Below are 12,681 nucleotides of genomic sequence, written 5' to 3'. Positions count from 1 at the left end.
AAGAGAGTTAGATGCGGAGATAGAGAGACTGAGAAGAGCTAAATGCACAACAATCATTTATAGGATAATCGTCTTCGTCGCCTCGATGCCTCCGCCGTCGTTTCCTAGATGTGTCCCTATTCTCTTTCACATACTATAACATAATACCACGTTATACGTAGACAAGCCTCGTATACCAGGTATACGCGGATGACATTAAGCTGGACATGCAAACAGAGCCGAAAAAAATAGTACAATTGAACGAGAGCACGTACAAACAATGAGCATCGAATAACAGATTCCCTGCCTTTTTCTGCTTTGGGCTTCGACAACAACGCGTCCGCAAGCAGCTCTACTAAATGCCGTCATCCGTTTGCGCTCGGACTTGTATTGGTCTCCCTGTCGACGCAGGCCGATTGACTGTCGCACAGTCCGCCTTTATGATCGCTAACGGCTCTAATGCTTTACAACAAGCACTGCTCCGCAGGCTACGGGCGGCTTGTGCCAACCGTTACGTTGACGGTACGCCGCGGCGGCGGCGGCGACGGTGCCGCGTACTTACGTAATGCGTGCGGCAATGGGCGCGATAAAGAAGGAGCAAAATATGGAATGATCATCGACGCGCTACGACAGGTATCGACTCTGACCGTGTTTACGGCCACGGTTGTTGTAGTGGATAGCCAAAACCGTCGCGTTCTGCAGTGGGCAAACGGCTTGATAAATAGGCGCGCCAAGGGCTAGAAAACTGACCCTGTACGAGATGTTTGTGTGTGAGAATTTAACTGACCCTTTTGTGCCCCTTCAACCCCGTACGAGGTGTGGTAATTGGTGATGGTATATGGTAGGTATGACGTTAACTTTTCGAACTACACTGAGACCACAATCGACATTGTTTTTGTATCGAAATAACGCACTAACGGCAGAAGCTAGCACCTGTGAAAAACAAAAGTATGAGATACGGGACGAGTGAGACGATTGACATAATGATCAGCAAAAAATATGGAAATTTATGCGTTGTCTGCTCGTAAGCGCTTGCTCCCAGCGTTATCATACAAACGAGGCTTAACACAGAGCAACTTCCTCGACCAGAGCGACCCCGTAGTCAAGAATGAGTAAAGTTCGCTGATTAATTGAGATCGTTGACACTGCTCTCTGTGAAAATAGCACTATCTATCTAGATGCAAGTAGACGCTCATTGAGCTTACCAGATATCTGTTCTGCCTCGTACATGAGCTTAATAACAGGGAAGTCAATGCTCTGCCAGACCTTGCCACACTCACGACCTATCCTATTACTATTAATAGCATTTCCTTATGATAGTAACTGTTTAAACTTCGCGACAGGTTCCGCTCTTCGTGGGCGTGCAGCATCGAGGTGAGCCCCCTAGCTTACGCGATGACCCAGCACTTGTATTCGTTGTTATATCAGCGTTTTGGGATTGTACGGATTGGCTGTTTCTTGACTGCAGGTGGTTTTTTCATCCGGGCGTAGGAATTACTTTCCGGCTCGTCGTGACAAATCAGTAACTGCTTCAACGCACGTCGAAATCTTACCTATACCTAGCAGGGTACGAGGTTATATACACACAAAAAGGGCTTTTTATACCTATTCGACTGCCTGCCCTGAATCGTAATATATCAAAAATCCTACCATATGTATAACGAGTACATATATCGACGAAACACCCAGTCTTAGGCATGCACGCATCCTACTTCAGCGGCCGACGGCCGGACAGGGTTGCATACGCACACTCATAGGCATGGTTCTCTTAGGATACAAATAATTGCCTTAATTAGTTTAAGAAAACGATTTTTTCACCGGCTAGAGCGACCGGACCACTTCAAACGGCTACTACCGCGACGAAAGACCAAGCGAGAGCACGCAGATAGGCACCGAATGTACGAGAGATACATACGGCTCATTTTATCTTTTTTCGCTATTCGGGTTTCTTCTGCTGGGGATCGCGAGTGCCCACTGTTCTGTTGATCTTCTGACGGGAGGGATCATCGGCACTGCGGCCAACGGCTGCCCCTAAAGCGGTTGATACCAAATGCGAAAAGTGCTGGGCAAAAATCCCGAAGTCAGAGCAGATGCCCTGCTACTACAAGTCAAAGAGGACAGGGTAAGCTGAAGAAGGCCTTCCCTGAAGCAATACGTCGGTACGTTCCGACAAGTAAGCTAAAATAAAGAAGAGACTCCTTTTGAAAAATGCAGAATCAGAATGTGTAATAAAATTTAAACAGACTCCAGTAGACAGGATCTAAATCATTTCTATAGACCCTGCTGCTTCCACAGCTGCTGCAGCGAATGTGATGCCTATTAACATGATAGGAACAGACTCCCGTCAGCGTCAAATGGTATAAGCTTTAAAGCTATACACGACCAGGAGACTAAGAGAAATCATTATAATGAACACAAGACCTTCATGAACATAACGCAATTACGTCTCGCTGGCAAGCAGGCGACGAAAGCTTAGTTGACAATAGGAGTAAACGTTCCTTACGTGCATTTAGCATGTTGTATGATTACATGGGCGATCAGGAGAGTGGATTTAATTTACGTGTGGGTACAAAAACTCATTTTTCTAGTGAATTTAAAGGGAGAATTTTGGGACATTTGCACAAGCGGCGGAATGAGGGAATCAGAATGGGAACGAAACCGTGGCACCGTCGTCATTTAATTGATCGCTTCTGTATCTATTAGGCTGTTACAAGCGGATCTGGCAAACTTTGAAATTAAACAACAACTTCTAAGCTAGTAGAGCTAGAATGATGACTATACATTATTTTTACGCGCTTGTGCCAACGCTCTGGCAGCTTCTGAACAGACATTTGCGTTCCCATATGCCATTACTCTATGGCTTCCCGAAGTAAATCGATAGTACTTATCCACCTATTGCCCGCTTCAGGGCATCAGAAGTCCCATAATCATGCGGACTCGGATCCGGCAAATTGACGTGTTGAGGCCAGACTCGGATTGGGAAAATTGACGGGTTGAGGTCAATGTCGGATATTCGTTTGTTCAATCCAGGAATTAATTGACAACAAAATTGCGTGTTTTCAATTGCTAACAATATACGAATCCCTGCAACCTGACAAGATGCATTCATTACTTAATTTGTGACGACTAGCTCATAATAGCGGATGCCCACTATGTCCACTGCGGAGTCCAATAGTACTTCAGGTCGGAACATATGCGATACTGCCGCCATACTAGATGTCCCCCGGGCCTGATGCCATTTCTTTGTCTGGCGGTAGTGATGCCTCGTCTATGGTGACCTTTTTATACATTGAAGTTCCGCAAATTGCACGTATATTACGCCAAACACACTTACAATTAGTTTAGAATCAATTTTTTTCAGTTGTCAGTACTTGAACTATACATCCGGAATGCATTACATATAAATACCAGTTTTGGCCAGGCTTACTTCCAGGAAAGGTTTCCTCTATAACGGTAATGCGTTTTTGTGTTTAGATTTTCATCACCTTCTCGCTGGTCTTCAACGCTGCAATCTCCGTTTCGATTGGGGTCTCAATCGCATATAGAAATTTCGAAAATGCAAAACGTGCAAAAATTCGATAATTTTCTATAGCATTACTTTTCTTCAGACCGCCTTATCGATCGTTCAGAATCGTACATGTACACAGTGGTTTTGTACAAACGTCTCATTGAACTGGGCAGACAATATTTTCAGCCTTTTTAGTGATAACCTGCAGTGACGTGCGTGTAGCATCGGAGCAATGAAGAAAAAAAATGATGATTAATACAGCGAAAAGAAAAATCTCCCGGTGCGCGTCAACCGCAAGTGCCTTCGTATCTGCATCCATGCCTTAGCTCATAAATGCATATGGTTTGCGGTTTAGACTGAACACTTCGATGGAAAGCTAATAACTTCGAAACGGGTTCGGTCATCTTTTTCGTCTGCGCAAATCTCCCAGTGACTGACTTATTCTACCGCAGTTCTACTGCATCATTACGGATTTAACTATAGATAAACCTATCATGGGGACTCACTTCCGTCCGCCTTTCTTTACTGCACTGATCAAATAAATACTCTGATGTCGCTCGTGATCAACAAACACGAATCGATTCTCATCTATGCCGAAACATACGAATGGCCCAACACAGATTAAAAACCCGGTACTGGCACCACTGGAAAAGCGCCTGTGAATGGGAAACGAAGTTCAGAGCAAAGAGCGTTTGTCATACGTCAACCGCTTTTTCCTTTCCCAAACTCCCATCGTAGTTTCGGTAGCAAATCCAGCTACTGTTGCGGTCCACGAACGCGACGCCCCTATCGGCGCCCTTTTGATCATACGCCTTCTTTGACTATCCGCCAGCGACTTCACCCTCATTATTCTTTTGTCGCTGCGTGACATTAGCAGCACGTCCCTCCTTCCGGTTACCACAGTTCCTATTGCTACGATACTATAGCGACGACAACGGCCACGACTATCCACACAATCATATTGCAATCATCCGTTCGCCGATGATTATTACGATTGATTTCCCACGATGTGTTCGTGTACCATGACGGTGCCGCTACTGTTATAATGGCTATTGCCGATCGTGGTAATATCGGTTCTGGCGTCGATCTAGCTGCCGGCGTTAGTAACAGAAACGCAACACTCACTCAGTAGCAACACTCGTGCTGCTTACTGCTCGTTGAGTTAAGGACGCACACGGCTGCGGCGAGGCCAATGATTCACTCCGCCAAACGCGTATGGGGGGACGCCGAGGAACACGAGTCGCCGCATCCAGAGGTTTTACCACCACCGCGGCTTAGACGATGCCACCAAAACATCTCTGTTGGTGCTAATCTACGATTGGCCCGTTTTTCGTGATTCCCTTTCATGGACATCGTTTTTTTCATTATTATCGTCATTATTGTTGTTGTTCGTGTATTTTCTATTTTTTTTCTCGCCTGCCCTCCTTTTACGAGCTCGCATGGAATGGCGCATACTCTTTTCAATCTCCGCCCTATAGTAGATCTACATACGCCGCTTGCGTATCTACCCTGTGTATCGCTAGTTTATTCTGTGCGTTTCGATGTGTTTGTGCGCTTGTGGATCTGACTTTTCGGTACGTGAATGCGTTCGTCTGTGACAATACAAATTACCACCGTGGGAGCTTTCCTCATGGTGGCTACGTCGGGCTCACCGCTTGGCTGCAGTAGCCATTAGCATTGGAGGAGGCAGTAGAAGAGGGAGGAGCGCCTAAGAAAATGTCGATAGAAGCGGAAGAAACGAAGCGAACAAACGAAAAACGCGCTGGGAGATATTGAGAGGGATTTAGGAATGGATTGTAGGGAACTGACTAGGGAAGATATAGTAAACCGAGAATGAGACAACAAAAAACCGACTAAACGGAAACCACATGGCGAGGATTAGGCAAGCAGACCATAATAAACAAAAAAAGCATACGTATACATTGGCTTTTTAAGTTACTAGTAGAATAGAGACCGAGAAGAGGCCTGCAGAATGACATGGGGAAAAACAAACAGCAATTTCGAGTTGGTTCGAGATATCAGTACAAGCACTTAGGTATATGAGGGCGAAGAAAAACGGATAGATATAGCGTTTGTTCGTGAGGAGAGCTATGGTAGGAGGGCAAAAAGCCTGACTGCTCACAGCTATGGTACTGGAAACAGAAAAAAGAAGGCCAAACGTGGCGAGGTATCAAGTAAGGACTTCACCTAAAAAAAGGTTTTAGGCGACGATGGAGGGTGATTAGAATCTACTGTATTTCGTCGGCTAGTTCTTACCCGTTGTTGCGAAGCAAGCACTTTTATAAAACAGAACAAAAAAAATGTTGGCCACTAAAGGCCTGTACAGCATATACAAAGCGTCAATATTCGTGACCATATTGCTCTACATGTGATCATTTTCTAATCGAGCTGGACCTAATTTATAGCTGTCTACTATCATGTATATGTTAGCGATTATTGCGACCACCTACCTAGCTGTGATTCTGACGAAGGCATGAGCAGACAAACGGCTAAGGGTCTATCTGCCCTATTTGACACACAGACTCTGGCAGCACGGGCACAACCGACGGAATATCCGGACCGAACGCGTAGTATATAACATCTATTAATACATTTATTCAGGATGTATATACGATAAGGAGGTGCTATATACTAATACGGCACAATACCGATCTATGGAATAGAAAACAGAGGGCAGGCTCTGACTACTGCGGACCACTATGGCCGTCATGGGGTGTTTGTTGACGCTGCGCGACAGCCGCGCGATACCGCTGTCGTGTCTCATTGATGGCGGATCGCTAAGTTGCAATCTGTTCTGCATGGATGAGTCGCGCTTGCAGTTTTAAAGAGAAGTAACAGCAGCGGCCGACTCGCCCGGGCAGTCTAATTGTGTTATTATGTGCGACAAAAAACCGTGTCCAATCGGTCTCGTTTTTTTCACACAATGAACAAGAAGAAACGAGTGGATTTTCATGTCCCAGCAATGATTTAGCTCAGGCAGATTCAGTAGCTTGAATCTGTCGGCTGCATCAAAGCGAATGGAACGGAATTCAAGAACCTGATCCGAATTGTGTCTACGTGTATTTCCGAGACTGAGCTTCGCACCAAACAAACGCCCGCTCCTACGCTAACTTATTCACTTTGGCAACTTTGGCCGTTTCATTATTACGACGTGAGGAATACAGATCACAGCAGATCAACAACATTGACGATAACAGTAATTCGTGCATCTGTAATCATCATCGTAGCAAAAGGTGTCATTTTAGATACCAAATCATCAGCAAAACTTGGCGTTGACCACTGCCTACTCCACCAATAGATACGAAGTGACAGTTGTTGTTTGTGTGAACCCTATCGAAGCTAAAGATCGGGTCTTTAGAGGCCGCGAACGGTCGGCTAGCAGGCTAGCAACGGGAAGCCAGTGCTGATAAACTGACGCTGGACGTCAAACGGAGAGACATACGTATTCTACATAGAAACAAACAAAAAAGCGGCTTGCTATCAGCGACACCAAAAAAAGTTCATTTCGATAAGCGATAAACGTCACGGCTATATTTCGTGGTCGTTGGTGGATAGCCTGAAGGCGTGAATCGTGTTGCGTCCAACTTTTTTCTCCTGTCGTTGTTGGCCTATAACAATCAGATTGACTACAACCCCTGGAACAACTGAAGTGGCCAGAGACTGGGCATACTTGCTGGGTTGGGTGTATGGAAACACCGACGGCATCTCACAGTGACTCACTAACATCGAACAGATCGCGTCGAGCAACGAAGACTGGGATCGTTTTTTTTTCTTCAGTTGTTTTTAGGCGCGCGCGCGCGCGCGCACGCGCGCGCCTATTTTCACTCACTTGGTCGGCCACATTGAAAGGTGGCTTTTGTTGTTGAAGGTTGCGGAGGTTAATGCTAAAAATGTCATAGCAGTATCTGTATTGACTCCGGTGGCGTTGATGTTTCTGCGGGTCGTTCTCGTTGTTATTATTACTATGTTTCTCTGGCTGGTGTCGTTATATTGTACTTCGTTGTAATTGTGCTTTTTTGTGCCGACGGCAACAGCAATCGCGTGAAGGCGGGAAGCCAAGCACAGTCAGCGGACTGAGTTATAGTTGTCGCTGTCATCATTGGCGAAGTATTACCGAAGCGCATGGTAAAGCTCCCTCTTTCCCGCTATATTTGTGCTCGAGGGAATCACAACAGTCTTTGTGGACACGACAAGAGAGGCGCCCAGCGGCGTCCAGTTGTATTCGAATCGAAAAGCCAACGCGGTTCAAAGTGCGGGCGGCACATGTATGTACATATAGATAAATTTACAGCAAAAAAAACGCGTATGCGTGTGACAATAATCCTTTTTTTGATAGGAAAAGAAACAGGAAAAATTGGAGGCTGAGCGAAAAGCCAGCGACACAAAGAATGCCTCTGTTTCAGCTTGGTGCGACCCGACCAAAGTCGCGAGACGCTCAAAAGTCCTTCCTCTACTGAACGAACCAGACGCCGCTGAACTCTTGGCGCGAAAGAACACGGGCCGAGCTTCGTGAGTTTCCCGGCTATGCCAGTCTTCAATTTTCCCGGGTACTAGCTGTGTGCTTGAAGTACTAGCTAATGTGCTTGAACACTGGGCTAGTTGACCCGAAGTTCTAAAAGGCCGTAGAAGTGTGATGTGATTTTAATTCAACTTAACACGAAAGCAAAACATGATGATATAACTTTTATTAATCCAGTACGTTTTTAGAACTTTACCGCTACTAGAATGAAGCAACGAATAACGCTTGTCCATTGGACATTTTACGCTTGTCTTCCATTATAATCGGAAATTCAGTAACAATAACATCCGAGTTTAATATTTTATTAATAAGGCTAAACTTGAGGTGCGGGAAGAACAATTGCGAGAATAATATAATCTGAAAACGCTGAAAGGATGCAGCAGGTTTAAATACATGATCACATATAGCGATGCTCTTACTGGATACATGCTTGCTTTTTTACCTCGCAATTACCTATAGTAATATGATTAATATTTAAATAAAAATTGAGAAATTTTTTGCAAGCACATAAAATTAACGAGAGATCCCTATAGTTACGTCAGTTCTTGTCGTCACAGAGCCTCCTATTGGTTCAGTTCTTTACGAAGGCACGATTCAGTAACACACTCAGTAGCTTCTTCAGTACGTTTGTCCCCTTCAGTGACAATGAAGAGATGTTTCTGTCGTCGTACAGAGATTCAGCTCGGAAAGAATACAGTTAACCATCAATACGTCTAGACGAAGTTAGCCGTCAGCCAAAAGCATCAATGGAGCTCCCCGTCTGCCTGCCTGCCTGCCTGCCTGACGATCGACCGCGTGTGTTTGCTATTTTTCCGTCCCCTCTTTTTGCTGTGTTTCTATGACAGCGGTCGCGTTAATCTAACATGGTCAGATTGACAACCTCGGCATTATAGACGGCCATCTCCGCCTACGCAACTGCCCGTCGCAACGGTCGACCACTGTTTTATAGCACCATTTTCTATAGACCAGTTGCTATTGACTCTAGTAATGGCTGCAGGCTTTATCGTATGATGTTATAGTAATTGTAGTTGCGGCGACCTGTCAAATCCTACGCGTACGGGGAGCGATCGACTCAGGTTTACTAGCCGGTGCAACACCAGCATGCGTACAGTCAAGCAGACGAACAATCATATCAAAGAGCGCAAAAAGGCCAATGAAAAGGAGACAGCAAGAGAGAAAACCAAATAAACTCAATCGTTCTGTTGTGTCATGAACGTTGATTTTGCATTGACTGACTACCATAACCATTCAGCCAGCACCGTCATCATCAGCCACATTACCCGACGCAGCTTTATCCAATCTGGAGTAGACGAATAAAGAAAAATGGAATAGCGCGCCTAGCTCAAAGCAGCCAGCATATGATAGCCATAGTGTCGTTTCGTTGAAGCGTGTTTGTCCACTTACAAGGTCAACATTCGGTCCGCTTGGGCTATCACCTACTGGTTGTCGATGCACCTCGCTTGAGCCCTTCAAGGCTCTAGAACGACATGCATATGGTAAAAATCAGCGGCCAATTGAACACCTCGCCACGAGCGAATCTCTAAATGCTATTGATGGCCATGAAAGGATCGCAGCGTAGACAATGTCGTCGATGATGTTAGCATCGTACAAAAGCCACGGTAGCAACAACACTAAAACGACTCTTTCACCCCCCTGTATGATTGCGTCTGATGCTTGATGATGAGTAGTAGATCGGAAGAACAACAACTAATACGAGATGAAACAGAACCGATTAATGGATAAAAAGAATCATCTCCACAGGAGATATTCCTCTATGCCAAGTAGGCTTCCTTTAGCGATTTTTTTTTCGGCACTAAATACCGCAAATGGAACACGAGGCAGGGGTATGGTGGTGACAGAAACGCTCGTGATAATTGGGGTTATGAGGAAAAAAAGGGTTCTCTTTGTCTGAAATGGAACATCGTTGAGCTGATTGAACGCAGGAAGATACAGCAGTGGCGCACTCCGTCACTTTCAATGCAAACGTTACGCTCTCGACGTTGGATAGAAGAAACATTGATGCAGCACGTACAATTACGTGTAGCATGCCTGTTCGTAGTTAGGGGCGTCCATATTGATCCCTGAGACCCGGAGATGAAGAGGCATCTAATAGTACTTGCCTATGTATAAACAGAAGTCAGATTTGCAGTCCTCTTATAAATTTTCGGTAACTTCTTTTTGCAATGCTTGTATACTTCACAATATATAACATGCGTAGCTTGTTAGCTAGATAATTAATAGTACTGGATAAACTGGGTTCTACTAAACATGTGACTATTTGCTGGGTGGCGACCGCTATCAAGACACGTATACACAAACTATGTACGCTGTATATATATATAAACATGGAAAGAAAGAGGGGATATGGTTTCGTCGTAGGCGCAGTGATGTCATAGACGGAGTAAAGGCTGGCTTATGCCTTGACGGCACCCCCAAGCGTTTAGTATTCGGCAAATGCTTCTCGTCCTTTGTTCAGGTTCTGTCGGTCAAGGCTTTATTTTGGTGTTTGCTGGCTTCAGCTGTGGGTATGGTATTACAATAGTCCAATATGGAATACGTGTATTATATTTATACGGGTGGTTACTTACCTAGAGACAAGGGCAAAGTCGGCTGGTCAGTTATAAAGGAAGACGAGAGTGAGTCAGCCAGCCTGACTTTATCTATTCTATCAATAAGCAGAATGTTCGCATGGTACATTGACTTGTGCGCATCGCTACCGGCGCCCCCTAACAGTCACCCGCTGCTTACCATTATGCGAGCCCCCACAGAGAATCTGACTAGGAAGGAATTGCTTGGCCTTTGTCAGCTACAATACAATAGCGTAATAGTCACCACAAGCTTCGAACTGGTGCGTCTTACAGTTTGTTGCTAGCGCCATCAAATTCCTTACGTAGGAAGGCAGGCAGCACCCAGGAGGGCAACAATAGCAACAACATAAATTGTGTAGACTATCGAGGCGAACCACAAATACAAACATATCGGAGAAACAGCTAAGAGCGTGTGAGACCATCATAAATAATCTATACCGCTGGTACGGTTACCTTTGGCTGTCCAAGCGTTCGTTGATTTAAAAACGACTATTGGCCGCCTTTTGATTGGTTCTTGGTCAATGATTTGTTCCTGATAATGTCGCTTGACGTGAACATATCAACCCGCAAATATAGCACGCTTCCTTACCTTTGTATTCCTGCGGTTTACATACATAAATAGAATACATACATTTATTTATTTCATATTGTGGCGCGTTTTCAAAATTATCATAACCCAACCTATAATTTAACCTACCAAAAGTAAGCTAAGATTACATAATTGTAAACTAATGCTTCAATATTTGTGTTGTCAACGAAACAGATGTTCTCTTAGATTTGTATGTTTCTTTCTGATTTCGAGAAAAGAAAATCGCTAAAAAAGTGAAAGCCAGATAGCCAAATAATGGGAGGAAAGAATTTGTTTTAAAACATAAAAAATTCTTTCATGTTTTATGTGTACGCTGCGTAGGATTATTGTTTTTCTCTGTCGGCCGGCGAAGCATCGATCGTAGCGAGATCGCTACGAAAAACGCAGGGCGCGCCCTAATAAAATTGGAATATTTTCAGCTAATTTACTGCGTCTCAAAGGGGAAAACGAGCGACCAATTTAGCAAACATTCACCTATACGTTTTCTCGTTCCTGATTGTCGCATTGTTGTTGTTTTTCCCGCTGCTAATGACGGTATTGAGCTCAGTCGAAGATCATCGTACAGAACAGAAAACGCAATTTTTTGCAGGAAATACCCGACCCGTGTGTGTGGCGCAGATGACGCAACAAAATGATCCGCCTCACATGGATGTATGTTACCTGAGTATGTGAGAGGATATGGGTGCACTTGCGCTTTTCTTCGTCGAAATAATGTTATTACCTAGCAGGAAATTCTGCTTTTTTTTACATTAGCAGCAACTGCTGACCCGCAAATTTGCCATTGGGTTATAGCTACGGACATTAGACAGATCATGGTCGAGATTGAGCAAACCACGAGGAACAAAGTCAAAGGTGAATACCAAAGGTTTGTTCAAAAAAAAACATGGTCAGCTGCTCCATACAAAATAATAGTTGCGTACATACGACGATAAATCAATAACGCGGAACCAGAAAACATCGCCTGCCCATTTGCTGCTTGATTCTTTCGGGGTGTCCATGCAAGAACTCGCCCCCGAACACGCCCCGATATCCTTGCCAGCCCCTCTACCCAGAGAGAGCACAGAATCAGAACAAACAGCTCAATTCTACTGCTGAAACATATACAATAATGACAACAAAGACAGTGAATAAAAGTATCGAATACAATGCGAAGTTATCAGAAATAAGGTATATAAGTTAAATATAAATATACATTTTAATTATATAATACAACACGCTTTGAGGAGATTTTTCTGAGAAGCGTTTCATACGTGGTAGATGACTCTTTGCCCGTGCAGTCATATCTTGTACGGTAGGGCAGCTATATTAGATTGGCCTCACCGTTCGAGTTAGCTTTGGTCGGGCAGACCCATCTAAACAGGTGCTTGCCACCTGAATCAGCATGTTGGCCTTGGCTGCTTCATTCATTTATGAATGGTTATTAGAATGAGGGTTGATGACCATTGCTTGACTAAAATGAGGCAATATAACTAATCGATGTGTATGGATTTTGTTGCAG

At 44.5% G+C, this 12,681-nt stretch overlaps 1 protein-coding gene across 1 annotated transcript in view; it reads left to right on the top strand.

Moving 5' to 3' along the window:
- LOC111249022 (apolipoprotein D-like) overlaps positions 1–12,681 on the top strand; it is a 50,194-nt gene that overhangs the window by 23,088 nt on the left and 14,425 nt on the right. The gene's annotated exons all lie outside the window — the stretch shown is intronic.

Source organism: Varroa destructor, unplaced genomic scaffold (genome assembly GCF_002443255.2).
Source record: "Varroa destructor unplaced genomic scaffold, Vdes_3.0 BEIS01000004.1, whole genome shotgun sequence".
Lineage (NCBI taxonomy): Eukaryota > Metazoa > Arthropoda > Arachnida > Mesostigmata > Varroidae > Varroa > Varroa destructor.
This window is presented reverse-complemented; position numbering and strand designations above follow the sequence as displayed.